We start from the raw sequence: 21,449 nt of genomic DNA, 5'->3' as shown, positions 1-21,449 counted from the left end.
TAGAGGGCCGCATTAAATTCAAGGCCCTCTGCATTGCCTATAAGGCAGTGCATGGCGTCGGACCTAAGTTTCTGACTGAAGCATTTCAGTTGTACACTCCTAAAAGGCAGCTGAGATCTGCCAACACCTGCCTCCTGCCGGTACCTCGCACGAGAACAGCAACCTGGGGAGACAGACGTTTCCTGGTTGCTGCGCCCAAGCTTTGGAACCTTTTGCCACTCACGATTAAAACTGCCCCCAATCTGATGAGCTTTCGTAGGCTCCTAAAGACATGGTTGTTTAACCAGTAAGCTTGTTGTTTGGTCTTTCTGGCCTCCACATGCGCCGAGACACCTTCGGGTATTTGTTTGCGCAATAAAAATATCGAAAATAAATACATTCTTCAGCCAGGCTAGCTTGAATCCAGTGGCACAGTGAGCAAGGGACCCACGCCTGGGAATACCCCTCCCACTTAGGGCGAAAAGTGTTACAGCAAACAAATGTTAAAATGCATCTCAAACAAGTACTCTTGAAACTTGTACCAATACCATGCGATCTTGGCCATAAACTTTTTCCTCTCAAAGTGATGAGATATTAATTAGTGGCTTGTAGTCAGATCTTAGAATTAATTAATTTCCCCACACATAGTACTGGAGGTGATCAATAGCTCAGATGCAAGTTCTCTTTCGATCACTGCGTATTTGCATTCAGTGATAGTCCATGCAGTTCTTTAAGCTAAGCACAGTGCCAGCCTTAAAACTCCAGAAATGAACATCATAGCCCTTGAGAACCCAGGCACAGTGGTGAACGTCCTCTTTTCATTGCTGCACCGGGTCTGTTAAGCACCCTTCACAGAGAGTTTTGTTTCTGTTGTGCGACTGCTTGTTAAACCCGTTGACTGCTGCCGTCGGCCAACGGTCGTCACGAGCACTACCTCAGTAGTGCTGCGCACGTCCGTTGGCCGACGTGGCCCCACCCGTTTCTTCGAACGTTCAGCACTGGTGCAGAATGTTCGAAGCAGCCAACGGGTTAAATATGTTTTCCAGATACTGTGATTGGTGAGTTGGTAATAGCTTGTAGAGCATTTTGTTTAATGTATTGTATGCTATTGTTTCACTCAATGTTTTAAAGTAATCCCAATTACTGGGATAAGTGAGATTTATGTTTTGCTCTGGAGTTTTCGTTGTGAATAGGTACTGATTTTCATAAATTTTTTTAAATTTAGAAATAATATATAATTTGGAATTAACCCCTCCCCTGCTGATGACGGAACCGCTCCGTCATCAGCTACGGTTGGGCTGTGCTGATGACGGAGCGGTTCGTCATGGCCCGGCCGCCACGCCTGCGCGGTGCTGATTTCGCGCCTGCGCGGCAACTTTAATGAGCGGGGCGGGTCATGACGGAACCGCTCCGTCACCAGCACAGCTCAACCGCGGCTGGTGATGGAGCGGTTCTGTCACCAGCATGCGGCCGCCGCACGGCCGCCCGCCCCTTTAGCGCTGCGGCGGAATTGCCGCCGCAGCGAAAGGGTTAAAAAGTTGTAAACGTGACCGGTTGTATCGATGAATCGAGGCTCAATAATGTTCGATTTGAAAGTGTACTTTGAGTGCTGCCATGACCTTCAAAGTTGACGCCAGTCATTTAATCTGACGTGCATCAACATTGGGAGGTAGCTGTGTAACGTGCACAACCTTTGTGATGATGTATTTATTGCCTTATCGAGGCCATTTTGGACTGGGTCTGGCATGATCGCGTTAGTTGGATGTTTTACTGGGTCTTCTACCAGGATTACTTCTTCAGAAATCCAAACATCAGATCTCCTAGCAACCTTTTTATAAATGTGTCACTTTAAATAAACAAATAAAAAAGAAAATAAATATGTTCACCAACATTTTATGAAGTTACATATGGCCTCATTTACAAAGAATACATTAGGTAAAAGTGTTGGCAATTTTCCCACTGACTTTTATGGAGTGTATTCTTATTCGTGACCGACCAGAAATACAGAATCGTAGTGAGTCACAATTCGATCTCCCTCATAAATATTAATGAGGTAGGTAGCCATTTGCGACTCACTACGATGGTTACAATCACAGGCATGGTGGCCTGTTGGGGTCAGCAGACCACCATCTCTGTGATTGCATATAAACAAAGCAATATATTTTTTTCAAATCCAGCCGTTTTCCTAAAAGTAAAACGGGATGTGTTTAAAAAAAGGAAAAGGAAAATATTTACCAACATTTTTTAAAGTGCGTGCTTTAAAGAATCTTTTTTGCACCATTCAGTAAGGGGGAGGGGTTTATTTGGTCTAAATGTAATTGTCTGGTTAAGGGCTGGGTAGAATATGTTTCGACAGCTTGAAAACTGTAAATTTGTACAGTGGAAAAGCAAATTCCTCAGCAATGAAGGGAGGTGGTTCACGATGTAATGTGTCAGAACATAGGGGTGTGCTCTGGAAACCCAAAGGCATAGAAAACTCGAGTAACACACCACGAAAAATATGCAGAAAAGTAAAAGGCATGATTCATGAGTCAAGTCACGAGTGCACTGGCCACCATTTCGTGAAACATGGGAATCATTAAATTTGCATTTTTACAAAGGTTTATAGAAACTCTTGGGGTGTGACGCAAAGAGATGAAAAGAGAGACATAGAATAATTGACAGAGAGGGGTGAGCCAAAGTTCATGCACAGTGGTGGGGGGATGTTAGGGGTTGTGCTCTCACAGCACGTTGGAAGCATGGTCGGTAGTGGGCCAGGTCATTTGGCCATACCATCCTGCACACAGTTTTGCGCAGCATGGGATCGGTGCCCCCAGTGGTTTGGGCAGCACACAGCGGGATTGCCCCACAACCCCTTGCAGGCTGGGCACAGAACCTGCCTGAAGGATGTGCACGGCTAGGGTTGGAAATTTAGTGTAAAAATCCCTTGAAATTCACAAAAAAAAACAGTTAAAAAAATTGAGTTATGCTTTTGCTCGGATATGAATTACCCTTAAATAAATGAAAAAAGACAAGAGGTTTTCGGAAAAACAGGAACAAGTTGGTTTAATTAAACGCTGTAGTCGGGAGAGCCTGGACAGAATGTGTCTGCTCAAAGTCTCTCAATGTACAAAGTTTTGGCTGTTAATTTATACAGTTCATGAGGTATAATAAAACAACTTTCTACATCTCAGTTGCAATTCAACAATCGCAGGCATCTGATAAGGACACATATGGCTCTCCCCCTTGGGGAGAGCTAGTGTGGGCCTGTGTGTATGTGTCCAGATGTCCGGCATGAGGAGCGCATGATCACTACGTGTGGGGTGCCTGTCATGTCCTGATTGGTTGAGTGTGCCTATCTACGTATGGTATCTAGCTTTGTGGTATTTCTAGGGAACACAAGCATTTGGCGACCAATTATCCTGGACTAGTTTGTGGTGCAACTATCTATCTGTGGACTCGATCAGTGTTTTCCCTGGGAGCATGTTAGTCTTTGGTTTATGGGGGACCCCACCTGTGACCTGTTACTCGATAGTCGTGGGCATGGGCCGAAGGACCTGCCTGACCATGTACCTCTGAAGAGGGGTTGATGAAGAGGTCGCCTTGGGTGAATCCAACAGCAATGATGTCAATCATGTTTGTCAACAGTATTAACATTACGCATACAGTTGTCATTGCGTACATTGATATAATTGGTACTGGTATTAACAAGGTTATGTTTTCTCTTGGCTGAATGCATATTGACATTGTTCTTACTCGCAACAATAATATTATCGTATGAGCATGGATCATGGTATACATTAGTATCATTATTGCCGATGTTGGCGCTGAGGTGCAGGCACACGTTACAGTATACATTGACATTGCATTCATAGGCATGGTATCGGTACAAGCTGTGGCATTCTTTAACATTGCATTTACTGATATTTCCGTTGTTGGGTCTGCACATATCATGGCATTCATTGACATTGTATTCACCCATTCCGACAATGGTTCTGACTGAAACGTGTAAAACCACTGAAGTTTGCCAGTTATGGTTCACAGCACACACACTTCATGGCATAAGCAAAGGAGATAGATAGATAGATAGATAGATAGATAGATAGATAGATAGATAGATAGATAGATAGATAGATAGATAGATAGATAGATAGGTAGGTAGATAGATAGATAGATAGATAGATAGATAGATAGATAGATAGATAGATAGATAGATAGATAGATAGATAGATAGATAGATAGATAGATAGATAGATAGATAGATAGATAGATAGATAGATAGATAGATAGATAGATAGATAGATAGATAGATAGATAGATAGATAGATAGATAGATAGATAGATAGATAGATAGATAGATAGATAGATAGATAGATAGGTAGATAGATAGACTGACTTACTTCTACAGCGGAGGAAGAAACAATATTGTGGTCAGGTGGCAAAATATTTCCCTAAATAGGAAACACTATAGCAACAGGCAAAAAGATGGAGCAGGCAGTCACACTTCTATTCAAAACATTACCTTTACTGTTTGCTATGTGAGGCAATCAGCATTTTCTAAAGTGTATGTGAGCACACATAAGCCTGCACTCCTACAAGTGGCTTGGCTGTATCACTGTGATCCAGTTTTAATCAAACAAGTTAGTAAAGATCCCTCTGGATCTGAATAGATAGCTACTGGGAGGTTAAGGATGTGAAGAAGAGGTCCACTTATGATGTCTTTGGAAGTCAAAGGTTTTTTGAGGTCACTGAGGCCCAGATTTAGTAATCCCTGCTATTGCCCAAGGCAACAAAAGAACTTACGTCAAATTTATGAAGCGGAGTAGTAGGCAGTTTGCATCGTTTTTGGCGACTTGCGTGGTGGAAGTGCTGCGCAGGCCTGTGTGATACAGTGATTAATGTAGGCAAGGTGGATGTTCCCATCCAAATTCGAATGCAACAGTAATGCAGTGGGATTTACAAAGATATTGCTGTGTGACGCATCTCTCGTCCTTGTGCTATGATGTGCCATATAGTAAATACAGCCCATCATGATGAACAAAAGTACATACCAAAGTGCCACACATTCTCACACAATGCTATGCAATGCAGCACTGTGTAAGTCTTAGAAAATCAGGCCCTTGGTACTTTGGTGAATCAACTTCTTGGAAACTCCTGTGAAAGGCAAATGATCACTTTAGGTGAGCATTAATTGGCTCTTGTTCAAGTTTTGGGAGTTGTAACTTGAGTTGAGGACAGTCTCTCGTGCAAAACCAAGCCTTTTCTCTTCCTCAAAACAGTCAAAACTTGGCACAGATTTCTGAAGTAGGAGTGGGAAATTCTTCTGCTGCCTTGGGAATGATTACTGTGATATGTCACCTGTTAAACCTTAATATAGAAAGGAACTCACTAACTTTGTTTCATAGGTAGGGTGGGGCCTGATACTCCAGAGATACATAAATAACTGAGGCAGAAGATGAAGAGGCATCCACAGCTGGCATAGGACGACAAACCACCAACAACCAGCACTCCTGCACCTTCAGCGCAACAGGAATACACCTCCCAGAAGCACCGGTTTCTAAGTTCATCATGCCCACTGAGGCTGAGCAGGTGAAGACATTCTACAATTCCAATGGCTTCCTGACAGGTCTACCTGTGCTGGGCACCAAGGATCTTGAGGCTACCAGGATGGCCTTCGAAGAGATGGAGAAGGAGTATGGTAAGTGCAAAGGGCTGGTCCCAGTTCACAAATTATTTTGAATACCTTTCTGTACAAATCAGTCACTTATGAGCGTAACACCCAGACGGTCATATGGTAATGTACTTTTGCGAATGAAAAAAGATCCATCAGTGTTGCTGTATTCCAAAGAGCAGGTGTAATGTGCATTCCATCGGGGGATGATGCTACAGACTCCGATGCTTATTCAAAATGTGGAAGTTTGGATGTAGTTATGATATATTTGCAGATAAATTACCCCATCTCTACAGCAGAGTTCTCAGTAAATTGCACTTCTGACCAGTGCCACTTCCTTTTAGATTAGGCTTCAGAGAACATTTGCTGTGTCTGCCAGTATCATGCATGTCCATTAGGCACAAAATGGTAATCATACTTGACTCAAGACTAGACCACTCTACTGACTACTTCCAAGGAAAACTAATCCAACACGCTGTGCAGCATCCCCGAAACACATAGGGTTAGACAGCCACACTAAACTACTTCCAAGCAACTCTTACCCACCACAGTGTTCTGCACCCATATAGCACTAAAAACTAGACCTACACACTCAACTACTCCCAAGCAACTCTGACCCACTACAGTGTTCTGCACCCATATAGCACTAAAAACTAGACCTACACACTCAACTACTTCCAAGCAACTCTGACCCACCACGGTGTTCTGCACCCATATAGTACTAAAAACTAGACCTACACACTCAACTACTTCCAAGGAACGCTAACTAATCACACTGATCTGAATCCCCAAAGCACGAAAAACAAGACCAACACACTGAGTTGTATCCCAGGAACACTAACCCAACACACTTTGCGGTATCCCTGAAGCACTTACATCTAGCCCACCACATAGAAATGTATCTTAGGAACACTAACCCAACACCCTGAAGCACTAAAGACTAGACAAAGACACTGAACTGCAGCTTAGGAACACTAACCCACCATACTCCGCTGCATCCCTGAAGTACTTACAACTAGACCACCACAATGGACTGCTTCTTAGGACCCTAACCCACCACACTTTGCTGCCTCCATGAGGTACTTACAACTAGACCACCACACTGGACTGCTTCTTAGGACCCTAACCCACCACACTTTGCTGCCTCCCTGAAGTACTTACAACTAGACCACCACACTGAACTGCTTCTTAGGACCCTAACCCACCACACTTTGCTGCCTCCCTGAAGTACTTACAACTAGACCACCACAATGGACTGCTTCTTAGGACCCTAACCCACCACACTTTGATACCTCCCTGAAGTACTAACAACTAGACCAACACACTGAACTGCATCTTATGAACACTAACCCACCACACTACGCTGCATCCCTGAAGTACTTACAACTAGACCACCACAATGGACTGCTTCTTAGGACCCTAACCCACCACACTTTGCTGCCTCCCTGAGGTACTTACAACTAGACCACCACACTGAACTGCTTCTTAGGAGCCTAACCCACCACACTTTGCTGCCTCCGTGAAGTACTTACAACTAGACCACCACACTGGACTGCTTCTTAGGACCCTAACCCACCACACTTTGCTGCCTCCCTGAAGTACTAACAACTAGACCACCACACTGAACTGATTCTTCGGACCTAACCCACCACACTTTGCTGCCTCCCTGAAGTACTTACAAATAGACCACCACACTGAACTGCAGCTTATGAACACTAACCCACCACACTATGCTGCATCCCGGAAGTACTTACAACTAGACCACCACAATGGACTGCTTCTTAGGACCCTAACCCACCACACTTTGCTGCCTCCCTGAAGTACTTACAACTAGACACCACACTGAACTGCAGGTTATGAACACTAACCCACCACACTACGCTGCATCCCTGAAGTACTTACAACTGACCACCACACTGGACTGCTTCTTAGGACCCTAACCCACCACACTTTGCTACCTCCCTGAAGTATTTACAACTAGACCACCAGACTGGACTGCTTCTTAGGACCCTAACCCACCACAGGTTGCTGCCTCCCTGAAGTACTTACAACTAGACCACCACACTGGACTGCTTCTTAGGACCCTAACTCGCCACACTTTTCTGCCTCCCTGAAGTACTTACAACTAGACCACCACACTGGACTGCTTCTTAGGACCCTAACCCACCACACTTTGTTGCCTCCCTGAAGGACTAAAGACTCGACAACCCCACTGCCTCTTAGGAACACTAACCCAACATTCTGCAATGCATCCCTGAAGTACTTGCAACTATACCACCACACTGAACTGAATTCTAGGGACACTAACCCACCACACTGTTCTGCATCCCTGAAGTACTTGCAATGAGTCCACCACACTGAAGTTCATCTTAGGAACACTGACCCAACACTGTGCTGCATTCATGTAGCACCTAAGACTAGACCACCACACTGAACTACTCCCAAAAAACACTAACCCAACTAACTTCATTGTATCCCTGAAGCACTAAAGACCAGATCAACACACTGAACTGCACCCCAAGAACACTAACCCCACACACATCCCTGTGTCCCTGAAGCATTTAACACTAGACCACCACAGTGAACTGTATCTTAAGAACCCTAACCCAGCACACTGCCACATCCCTGATCCACTAAACACTAGACCACCACACTGAACTACACCTTATGAACACTAACCTACCACCTTGTTCGGCACCATGAAGTACTAATGTCTAGACCACCACAGTGAACTACATCTTAGGAGAACCCTAATCTCACTGGTTTCACTGCAACCAGAAAGACTTGTCCACCAGAGTGAACCAGATCCCAGGTGCAATAACCCCACAGGTTGCTCTTCAACCATTAAAAGACTAGACCACAACAAAGAACTGCATACTAGGAACACTGACCCAAAACACTGGGCTGCATCCTATGCACAATAGCCTATCACACTGCACTACTCCTGAGGTACACCAAACAAGAATTTATTGATGACGTTAGTGATTGCAAATATATACAATATATTATGACTGCAAAGAAATGAAGAGTAAATGTGAAAAATGGTAACTGCAAGAGTGAGCATGGGGGCCACACTAGTGAACAACACCTGATGAATATTGTGTAATATGCCTTAATTTGGATGGGCTGACACACACTGAAATTATGTTTACAACCGAGGGAATGTATTTTTACATTAGATTAGTAGACCACTCTACCTCCAGTAAATACCACTGCAGGAGAAAATATTCACACCCAAACGCTAATAAAATGTGCATTGACCCTTCCACTGTTTTTACCTTGTGCTCCTCCGGCTTCAAATGTTTATAAGCATGTTCACAAAAAACAACATGCACTCTAACAAAAGGGCTGTTGTCCATCCTTTGTACAAATCCAAACTTCTTTGATTTTAAGCAAAAGACAGACCTCTTGGCTTTGTATATGTGTGTGCATCTGTGTGCATGTGACGTTATTGTGGTTGTAATGTTACACAAAGTCAGAGCAGAGAAGTTTTCATAGGAACACCTGACCTCAAAAGCAAATATTCACCTTTGAGGACAGAGGGAGGGAGTGACAGGCGTAAGTCACCAGAGACACTCATAAATCTTTCATAATTGTAATTATGTGTAAGTATGCAAATTACACTGTACATAACTGTATTAACTCTTCATCTCCCCCACCCCCATTTTAATCTGTTCTGAACCAGGCCCACCAGACCCCCAGTATTCAGTGTTTACAACCTTAGGCTCGAAATGCTGTTGCAGAATTAATAGTGTCTGTCAAAGGGGGTTTGAGCTTTATCAAATACCAAGGGCCACTGGAATTATGCGGCAAAGGAGGGCCAAATTATGACAGGTGACCAGATAACTTTTGCAAAGTAGGACCCACCGCTGCTTAGCATTACGTGGGTCCGTGTTTTAGTAACTTTTGATCCATTTTAGGTAGAAACATTTTTTTCTGTAAAAATCTTCAAATTATGCAGCAGATAATGGATTAGGTGGCAAATGCGACAAACTCATAACTCTGCCGAGGCCACTGAATCACTTAAGTGTAGTGTCCCTAAAATACTCAAAGCAGGAATATTGATTATAGTGGTGACATCAGCAGCTGGATTTGAAAACATGCTGGCACAACATTCGCCTTTTTGTGAATTGCAAACCTGCCCTTGTCACCCAACAAGCTTGCTGTGTGAAAAATGCAAAATCAGTTTGTCATAAAAAAACAAATTGTTTTTTTAAACACCAAGGGGCCGATTCCGATTCGGTAAACCAATCGTACGACCGAATCGAATCCGTAGCCCTTTCCGTACGACTCATGCAATTCCATCCGAATCGCGTAGTTCGATTAGTTTGAAAAATATACAACAGAATCGTTGCGAACCGTACGAAAAGCAAGGGAAAATCCCTATGACACGGACCCTCACAGTGAATCGTACGAATCATAAACATGCTGTATGACCCGACAACTACGATCCGGACCGGGGAATGAGAACGTGATTCGTACGGAAAACGTCACGTATGAGCGATTCGTACAGAGAGCCACACAATCACCTACGCATCGTACCCCTGCAATCATGGGGTGTACGCACCATACCCCTACTCACCGTACCCCTGCAATCATGGGGTGTACGCACCATACCCGGGGGGGTCCGTTTCGTACGCGGTTCGAGTCAAAATCTGCTTTTCCGGACGTTTTGAGCTCCCATAGAAAAAGAGTCGTACGGAGTGTTGACGAGACGAATTGTACTTGCTGTGTCAGAAAACGCTACTTCGATCCGTACGGACGTCGTGAACTGCGTGTTCCGAATGCGATTCGTACGTATTTTTAAGTCGTATGGTCTTTCGTACGATTCGTACGGAGATCTGCTTTGGGTCCGAATCGTACTTCATCGTATGTACGGGGACGTTTAAGAGTACAATTCATACAGGAAATATACTCTGTACGGCTATTTGTAAGGAATTTAACAGAATCGGAATCGGCCACCAAATGTACATATTATTACGTATTTCAGTTCTTTAAAAATCAAACTGCTTATCAGAGAAAACAGCTGATTTTTTTTAAAACAATTACAAAAAGTGTTTTTCTAAAATAGAAATTCTCAATTGTAAAAGCATTAGATATGCTCCCCATATTATATGTTTTGAAAATAAATGTTTCAGCTCCATTCACAATTTATGTAAATAGGAAAAAACTAGCAGCCCGTCCCGACGTTGTCCGGGAGCAATTAGGCTTCAGGGCCCCCGTCCGCCCCGATGTTGTCTGTGGGTCCCCCGGAGCCTTCCTCCATATATTGCAGTATTATACCTCTATGTTTACTTTGTACGCTTTTGTAACCTGCACACGTCACTTTTTCCTCCTATACCTCTATGTTTACTTTCTACGCTTTTGTAACGTGCACACGTAACTTTTTCCTCCTGTAATGCACCGTTTGGCTCACTTTTGTAATGCTCCGTTTGCTTCCTCTTGCTCACGATTGTCATTTTTGCTTCATTTTTCCGCCGCTCACCGCTCCTAACTAAATAAATAAATAACCTACCTCATCCGCCGCTCACCGCTCCTCCCCGCCTGTCCGCCGCTCCTCACTGCCTGTCCGCCGCTCTTCACCGCCTGTACGCCGCTCCACACCGCCTGTACGCCGCTCCTCCCCGCACCATGTCCGGCGGTCCTCCTCGCGCTCCTGGACGCCGCTCCTCCCTGCGCTCCTCACGTCAGCACGCACGTCACGGCCGGTGCTTCTTTCAAGGGACTACTTTTTTTTCTGTACATTTTTTAAATAACGTATATTTATTACGTTTATATAGCCTATGTCCATCTGCAAACCCTGACGATTACAACAATGTATCGGGTGTGTGGATTGACGCTGTGGTTCCCGAGTTTACCCGCCTCAAAGGTTCAAAGTTCTTCCTTTATAATAGTAGTATAGATAACATTTGCCCATTCTCAGTTAGCATCGATGACAACCCTACCAGACATGGCCACGCGCATCCGGGGACCCTATAATACATAGGATCACTTTCCTGAGCCTCACCTTAGCACACAAACCTGCACTGGTTGTTTACTCAGTGAATGTTCCTTCCTTGTGTTACACAGGTAAGGAGCACACCCAGTACAGCCTGCATAATATCCACCAAGCCCACCCTTGGGTGATGGACCTGGCCGCCCACCCGGACATCCTGAAGGCTATCACTGCTATGCTTGGACCTGACATAATCCTGCTGGACTCCCGGTTCATCTGTAAATACCCCTCCTCCGACATTCCACACACAGACGACGCGGTGCCCTACGTGGCCTGGCACCAGGACATCAAGTAAGGCGACGCGCATGCGCACTAGATCCTCATACCTTTGGGGACATGTGGGGGCTTAACTAGAGGTCTGTAAAACTGGAACTGTGCAGGTCTCGTTGGTTGCAAATTCATCATTTTGTAATTGCATGAAACTTGGAAATTTAAGTGTTCTTTTTATTCTGAAAAATAATGGCCAACGGTTTCTAAAAATGCTTGCTTTATTAAGTTGAAGGACATTTTACAAAAAGTCGAGTTACAACTCCGTTCTCTCACAAAACTGATGGTTTGATGACATTATGTCTCGCAGTTAATTATCACTCATAGTGAGTGCGGGACATCATTATTACAGGCATTATGTGAGGGGCATTAATAGCTAAACTGGTTTGACAATATCACACCTGACCGAAGATGTATTGGCGTTCAGTTAATGTATTACAGCTGGTCTTTCTGTTTACCCTTCACAGGTACTGGGGCTTCGAGGGCGGGCCAGTGGCCTCAGTATGGCTCGCCCTGGATGACGTAGACACAGAAAATGGCGTCCTTCAGGTTATTCCAGGTATGGACTTATGTGTATGTGCATAGCATCAGGCAGAGAGCCTGGGGCAAAGTGGGAAAGAACGACCTCCCTTACTTTCAGCAAAGAGCTTTTGTGTCATAAGGAGCAACTTGGCGAAGGTTATGAAGTTGGGGGAGTGTCCATATAATGATTGGGTTCCCTTCGTGCGGAGAGAGGGTTAAGGTTGGACACCTAAAGGATAGTGGCATCAGTTGGATGTTGGTCAGGGTCTCAGACAGACGATTTAGGACCAGATTCACTTCCTCATGTTCTGCAATGCATCTATCAGCTGTGATACCACTTGGACTCAAATAACTTACCAAAATTGGGAATTCTGGATATCAACACAAAAAGGGACAGCAGAATCCTGTCACAGCAACAGACCTTCCTCTGAAAAAGCCTTCCTCCTGCTTTCATCTTAGACACCACTTTCCCTAGTTCCAGTAGCAACCAAAAAAACTCTTCCTACAAACCTTCTGTTGGTTATCATCTTGAGTGCCAACAACACATTCACCAATCCATTCTCAGCCATGAGCGCTCCTCAACCAGCCTTCTCCTTCTGAGCATTCATCTTCTGAAGGACTCTTCATTCTATGAGGTTACTTTATAAGTCCTATCTAACACCACACAGTTGCATCCCTCTAATGATCATGAAGGTAGAGACACAGAAGTACCCAGAAGCATGAGAGTGATGGTTGAGGTAGCTGGAAGAGGATAGAGGAGTAGGCATGTGATCGTCCCTAGATGGAGGTTTGTGGAAGATGCAGGACCCAGTTGTTCATGGTTTGCCTTTTCACGTTGAGAATGTGTGGCTGGGGTACAGAGGTGGTCTGGACAGGAGTCACCATTAGGAAACAATGAAAATGTTTACACTCGATCTGTGTCCTCTGTAGGAAGTCACACGCGGGGCATCCTAGAACACCAAACAGCCGTCAACCCAGGAAACCTGCTAACTGCTAATCAAGAGATTCCCCGTCATCTGGTGGATGCAGAGAACGCGGTGGAGTGTCCGCTCAAAGCTGGGCAGATGTCGGTAAGTGCACCTTGCGCTTTTGTTCTCCTGTACATTGTATTTTAACAGATTGATTGACTGACTTACTTTAGTCATTTGTCTACTGCACAGTACCCTAACGAAGCCTCTAGGGTTTGATGACCTAGAACAGTTGCCTAGAATAAATGAGCCTTGAGCAGGTGGCTGAAGGAAGTTGCTGCAGGGACTGTCTGGAAATTTCAAGGAAGGCCAATCAAGTAAGCATGGGCGAATTTTGCGAATCTCGCGTTCGCGAATTTTGCGGATTTGCGAACTCGCAATCCGCAAAATCCGCGAATTCTCGCGAATTTGCGGATTTTTTTTTTTGTGTTCGCGCGGGTTTCTGCCAGTTCGCGAGGGTTTTGTACATTTTCGCAAACGCGAACTTACCTGTCGGGTCGCAAGTTTTGCGAACTTGTTGTTTCTACGTGTCCAGCCTGTTTGGGACACTCTTCTTCATCACTGCCACTCTCTGTCACCACTGCCACTCTCTGACTACTCATGCCACCCTCTGGCCCACCCATGCCACCCTCTGTTTCATCACAGCACCCTCTGGTTGTCCAGTGTACATTATTGTGGCAAAGCAAAGCACACCTTCCCTGCCTCAAGTGACCTGAATTAATTTGGGGCTGATTAATGTGTCACAGAATATTTTTTTAGCTGGCACCTGCTTCCTTAGTGCTTCCTGATTAGTGATCTTTTGCACTTGCTAAGTGCTCTCATTGTTGCAAAATTAGTTACAACACCTGCCCTGCCCCAACTGACAATAATGAATTAGGGGCTGATTAATGTGTCACTGGATTTGAACTTCCAGCCTGGCTCCTGCTTGTCTGCCTTAGCTGTAATTCAAGACCTTTGTGTAACTATTCTGAGGGTCAGAGCAGGGTCACATAATAGTTGCAAGTAGGCAACTGAACTCTGGAGGGGCCCCTCAGGAAGCACTACAGGAAATGGCTACTAATGATGAGCTTGAACTTTTGAACCTGGTAAGTAGTTTCAGTTTTACTAAGATCGTATTTCTGCAATTTAGCGCTTATTCGCGGGGCGCGAAGTTTAACTGGGAAGCCGCGAACTCACGCGAACAGTGCGAGCAAACCATAAAATCCGCTGCTCGCGGATTTGCGGATTTTGCGGGAAATTCACGAATCTCGCGGATTGCGAATTTACCGAAAATCCGCAAAATCCGCGAGCGTAACGGATTTTCCGCCCATGCTTACAATCAAGGCCAAAGCATCCTAAATAGAGAAATATCTCTTTGAAATGGTGAAACAAGAGTCCTAAGTTTGCACAACGGAGAACACCTGGCCACCCTACATAAAATACGTATCAGTCAGGCATGATTTAAAGAGAGTCTAATCTTTGACTGAGAACCAGTGAAGAAGTTGTGACCAACTTAAATTGATCTTTCATCTTTAAACTATGCACAAGGTGAACATCACATATTGCATCAGCTGCAGAGGATGTACAGTCGACTGAGGGAGTTCAGCATGCACCTTGCATCACCTGTAGTCTATGCAAGGTAGACTTAGGGAGATAACCACACACCATGCATCACCTTTGTTCTGTGTATGGCACACTTAGCGAGATCAGTACACATCTTGCATCACCTGTAGTTTATGTGTGGCAGACTTGGGGAGATTAGGATATTTATCTATCCATTTGCAAAGTTTTATATAGCGCTGGCTAGATCCGGAGGTATCAGAGCACTTTACATGAGGATCAGCGAGTTACAGGTTACATGGTTACATCAATTACAGGAGCTAAGTATATACATAGGAGAAAAACATGAGATTACACAATAATATAAGCTATTAGCGCGTAGTGTAGCCAATGCCTTTTATTTATGTTTTAATAACGACAACAAAAATAAAAGGCATTGTTAATTGCAATGTCAATAGCTCAAACTAACATAAATGCAAGACCTATTGCATTGCAAATGCTTGTTAGAATAAGGAATGTCTGCGGCTTCAGTTTGTCGAAACTTCAGTCAGTCGAAAAGATCACTCTGAAAGTATAATCCAAAATGTTAAATTGGGGTACTCTCTCGATGCTTGTCCTTCTTATAAACTACCGAAGGCAGCTAACTAATCTAATCTGCACATTAATGCCCTTTTTAAATTACTCTTGGAACTGGGAGAGAGAACATCAATTTGGAAAAGGCACTTCTGGTGCCTCTTTAGAAAAAAACCAACAAAAAGAAACAATGCCAAATCACTTATTCTGATGACTATATGTTAGGTTATATGGATATACCTTACCGCACCTACTATCTACATATATATCTACATATATATCAATGTTGATCTTAGGGAGGTCAGCATACACCTTGTGTCACATATAATCTATCTAGTATCTATGACAGATTTAGAGAAATCAGCAAACTCCTTTCATCGCCTAAAGCCTATGTATAATATACACAAATCAGCACTGTCTCGCTTGGAGTTGATCACTGCTTCAACAATGTTTTCCCAATGTAACAGCGAGGACAAAGGCATGACTTCTTAACAAACTGTACTCCTGCATATGATTGAATAACGTTAATAGACTCAAAATCACTGGTCTGTGACCCAGCAGTTACTAGCCCTTTCTTTCAGAAAAGCTACAATTGACGTCAGATCATTTTCTTTCTATACATCCAAATTCTCTACATATCTACCTATTAAGTCCAGAATGTTTATGCTATAAATCCAAGGTAACTCCTTCCGTGCTGGCACGGTGGCGCGGTGCTGACACGCGTGGCGCTCACACATGGGGCTAATTCCCCTGCTGTGCTGAGCGTTCTATGAAAACGGGCGTGGTCATGACGAGCTCAGCTCGTCATGAGCACAGCGCAACCTTGCAGGGTGACGAGCTGAGCTCGCCACAAGCACCGTAGCCCTGGGCGTGCCCCCCTCCCCCCAGCGCCGTGGGGTAATTAGCCCCGCATCGAAGGTGCTAATTCGAATTATAGTTTCAGCAAGCCCAATACTATAAAAAAAAAAACCTTCAGGAGCATTATTGACTTTTGCTTAGCCCATGATCTTATGAGAGTATAACTTCCATTGGTCCGTTTAAAGTGAACACAACATTCTACAAACATCATGAAGTGGTAACATGACAATCCAAGGCACTGATAAGAAACAAAAGAAGACAGGACAAAAATAACCTATTCCATGGCGAAATCTATTTTCTGATTGATGGAGGACTTTTGTATTATTATGTTAGTGTTCAAATGGTACTCTCACTAATGTATTTATTCCCTCAGCTTCAGTATCTTCTAAAAATAGGAACATTTGTGAGGTACTTTTCATATCAAATTCGGGAGTTTAAACTAATGCAAATTGACAGTTCAATGAATTCTTCTTTTAATATACACTATAAAACTCAAACAGCCATGCAGCACATTCTTTGCAGAATTGCTCACTTCCCTAGGAAAAAGATAATATTCAGTGAATATTAATACTTGAGGATATGTAAATTTCGAAATGTTTTCAGACTGTGTTAAATGTCTTGATTGACAATTCGACTGCAGGGAAAACAGGCATGTGGCATTTCCTGTGGTCTCATGACATGATTTGTAAGTTCACAATCAAGAGTACATTCCAAATGTTTCTATTTTGGGTATAAATAGTGTACCAGTGGTCTTAGTCTGCCATTTTCCCACATATGTGCTAATAGATTCATTGCCTGGATCTGAGCCTTGATGTGCTAATGATCTCTCATAATAGAAAGATGTAACTATGAAGAAGTACATATTGACTGCAAGTAAGTACTGCATGCCCCAATGCTCTTCTTCGTCCTCAGGTCCATCTCCTTATAAACCTTTAATGTGCCTGTCCTCTCCTAAATATTTAATATCATCATCTTGTCTTTCCAGATCCATGATGGGCTGACCGTCCATGCGAGCGAGCCAAACATGTCCCACAGGAGAAGATGTGGATTTGTGATCCGGTATATCCCCACTAGAGCCTATCCTGTGACGGTGAGTAGAGTCGAAGGATATCAGCATTAGACAAACGATCAATCAGTTCAGGTGCAAGCCCAGTCAAGCAGAAATCAAACTTAGAACAGTTGATACAATTTCAGTGGCCCCTTTGAAAATTCAGACCTTTTACAATTTCTATAGATTTGGAAGATATTTCTGAAAGTGAGAATCTGCTGCCCTGCTACCTTTTAGGACAGTCTTTGTACACATCTGTATGAAATCCTAATAGTTTCTGAAGCCTGTACATGCTGCCCCAGAGCCGGCCTTTAATTGTCTGTGAACTGTTAAATGCTTTTGCAATAATTTAAAACGCATAAATAGAAGGTAGTTCTGTATTCAATATACAAAAAATGAAGAACAATTGCTTTACTTATTGGGGATGCCAGTAGGCATCCACATATAAGCAGCAGAACATTCTCATATACCACATAGCTTCCTACAAAATGGAAGCTGTACCATTAGCATAGTGCTGCACCAGGCACCAAGCTCAAAAGGGAACAAAACACAGCTTCAAATGAGGACAAATGTATCATTTTGCAAGCAATTTCCTAGCATTTCTGATTTCTGGACTCCTGGGAAGGTGTTTATGATGGTGGATCTTAGTGGAGCTTAGCGGACTCCTGGGAAGGTGTTTATGATGGTGGAGCTGGAGCTTAGTGGACTCCTGGCAAGGTGTTTATGATGGTGGAGCTTAGTGGACTCCTGGGAAGGTGTTTATGATGGTGGAGCTGGAGCTTAGTGGACTCCTGGGAAGGTGTTTATGATGGTGGATTTTAGTGAAGCTTAGCAGACTCCTGGGAAGGTGTTTATGATGGAGTAGCTGGAGCTTAGCGGACTCCTGGGAAGGTGTTTATGATGGTGGAGCTTAGTGGAGCTTAGCGGACTCCTGGGAAGGTGTTTATGATGGTGTAGCTGGAGCTTAGCGGACTCCTGGGAAGGTGTTTATGATGGTGTAGCTGGAGCTTAGCGGACTCCTGGGAAGATGTTTATGATGGTAGAGCTTAGTGGAGCTTAGCGGACTCCTGGGAAGGTGTTTATGATGGTGGAGCTGGAGCTTAGTGGACTCCTGGGAAGGGGTTTATGATGGTGGAGCTGGAGCTTAGTGGACTCCTGGGAAGGTGTTTATGATGGTGGAGCTTAGTGGACTCCTGGGAAGGTGTTTATGATGGTGGATGTTAATGGAGCTTAGTGGACTCCTGAAAATGTGTTTATGGAAACCTCAAAGTGGGTGGACAGGGAATCTGTCAATATTTAACAGAAGTTTATTACCATCCACTTCTAAAGGAGCCCTCAAGTCTTGAATTTAATTGCAGAGTGAGCAGATCTTGTGTGAATCATAACAATGATTGGTGGTCCTGCCAATGCTAAACCCTCTCATCCTGATGTTGTTCTCTACTCTATGATTCTAGGATCCAGAGCGCCCTCGCTCCTTTCCTGCCACAGTTCTGGTCGCCGGAACAGATGAATACAAGCATTTCGAAGATCATGCACCCAGTTTCTTCTGCAAGGCTTCCTGAACCACAGGGACACTTCTGGCAGCCGGACACTGACGAAAAAGCACTGTCCCTCCTACTGCACATGGGGATCGATTATTGTAATTGATATTCAATGAATGATGGAGCACTGTCACTAATTTCCACTATAGATTGAAACTCATACCTCAGGCATCACTTTTTGTATTGCAAATGCTAAACGAAGGATATAAAGTCCAGTAATGTCAGATTCTCACCACACTGTGAAACATACTGTTAACATAAATAACTATATATTTCAGAACAGAAAAGTGAACTGTTTTCTATATTACACTTTTATTAGACAACTGAGATTTGGACCATGGACACTCTAAACTGTACTTGTGTTGTGGATTCTCTGTTGCTTGTCATTATTATATTTATTAAATATGTTTATATAGTTTTGAATCAATAAGCAGTGAATTAAATATGTATAATTGCAATGCATTTTGAGTCCTTGAATGTGTACTGCACCTATAAATTCACTCAGCTTTACAAATTCATATACATTATGTTCGAGATGCAACCCAGCTGCTGAGAAATGCTATGCATTTGTGCCCTGGTACAGACAGCAAAACTCATATCCCTCACCCACATATTGCTGCTGCTCCTCCTTGATGGAACATCAGAGAATAATTACTGTGTCCAGTGCCCCAGGGCTGGTGAAAGATGATGCCTTAGAGCCTCTTGCATGAACTAGATACCCCACCCCTCCAGTGGGCACAGGTGGTGCCAATGTGAAGTCAGTGGTACAAAGGGGGGTGGTGATGGACAGAGCATCTGAACCAATCAAACACTCACACCCAGTCAACAGATCTGGGTTTAATCCATCACCGTTCTTTAGCCCACTCTGCCACCCCAGTTCAGACATGGCCATATGCAAATCAGTCTGACCCTGTGCCTCATGGGAACAGTCCAGCCCGAACTGCCAAGCCATGGCTTCCCTGGACCAGAAACAAGCTTCCGAGGACCGGTTTCTGGCATTTCAGCCGTCTTCAGCCCGGCTTGCTTGAATCCAGTGGCAAAGTGAGCAAGGGACTCATGTCTGAGCATACCCTGACAACTTATGGCAAACAAAGTGGTACAAAAGGGGGTGGTGATGGACGGAGCATCTGAACCAATCAAACACTCACACCCAGTCAACAGATCTGGATTTAATCCATCACCGTTCTTTAGCCCACTCTGCCCCCCCAAGTTCAGACATGACCATATGCAAATCAGTCTGACCCTGTGCCTCATGGGAACAGTCCAGCCCGAACTGCCAAGCCATGCCTTCCCTGGACCGGAAACAAGCTTCTGAGGACCGGTTTTTGGCATTTCAGCCGTCTTCCGCCCAGCTTGCTTGAATGCAGTGGCAAAGTGAGCAAGGGACTCAAGTCTGAGCATACCCTGCCAACTTATGGCGAACAAAGTGGTACAAAAGGGGGCGGTGATGGACGGAGCATCTGAACCAATCAAACACTCACACCCAGTCAACAGATCTGGGTTTAATCCATCACCGTTCTTTAGCCCACTCTGCCACCCCAGTTCAGACATGGCCATATGCAAATCAGTCTGACCCTGTGCCTCATGGGAACAGTCCAGCCCGAACTGCCAAGCCATGCCTTCCCTGGACCGGAAACAAGCTTCCGAGGACCGGTTTCGGGCATTTCAGCCGTCTTCAGCCCAGCTTGCTTGAATCCAGTGTGAATTCAGTCAGCGGGGTGCAACATATCAGTTACACTATTAACTCTCATTCATGGATACTCCATGTCCTTAGAGATCAGCCCTGGGGGTCGATCTGCTGTTAAGGGCTTTGAGACAAAAGAAAGAAGAAACAGTTCAATGGAACAGTATAAATCCCTCCATGTCAACGCCTCAAACACATAATACTGAGGTAAAAAATCTAAGGGGGTGTGGTATGGAAGAAATCAGAATTTGTGATATTAATTTGCAAACATTGACTCACTCTAGGTGAACAGATCTACCATCAAAAACGTCAGGGGCATAGAATGTGATTGTCGGAGAACCAAAGTAGCCAAATTATATTTATTATTGAAGCTAGAGTTCAGGGAACAAATCTGGGAATATTTCTAGAGGTTGATATGGCCTGATGCTTAGATAGTAGATGCTTTTTCTGTTTTGGCAAAAGACTGGGTTCTTCCAGGTACTTCTCCTAGCCAGCAGCCCTGAATCATTGCCACATCATTCATAAATATATAAAGTTTGGGTAGCCGAAGCATCTTGTTATGGTTAGAATGCCCAAATAATGGTAGAAAATGATGTAGGGTAATAATCTAAATGCGAAGTGGTCATTAAGAGAGGGTGCTTTCTAAGGAGTTTAATACCTCAGCAGTAAGAGGTTAATTTTCTTTAAACAAGTGTAAGTCAAAGAAAGCTTCCGTCAATGATTGGGACCTCATGGAATACTGAGATTCCTACGCCAAGTCTCTGAGATACACTGAACCACCCACCCTGTTTTGTTACACTAATATAAGTATTCTCATTTCACAGA

This window comes from Lissotriton vulgaris, chromosome 10 (assembly GCF_964263255.1).
Source record: "Lissotriton vulgaris chromosome 10, aLisVul1.2, whole genome shotgun sequence".
Classification (NCBI taxonomy): Eukaryota; Metazoa; Chordata; class Amphibia; order Caudata; family Salamandridae; genus Lissotriton; species Lissotriton vulgaris.
The sequence above is the reverse complement of the archived record's forward strand: the minus strand, read 5'-3'. Positions refer to the sequence as shown.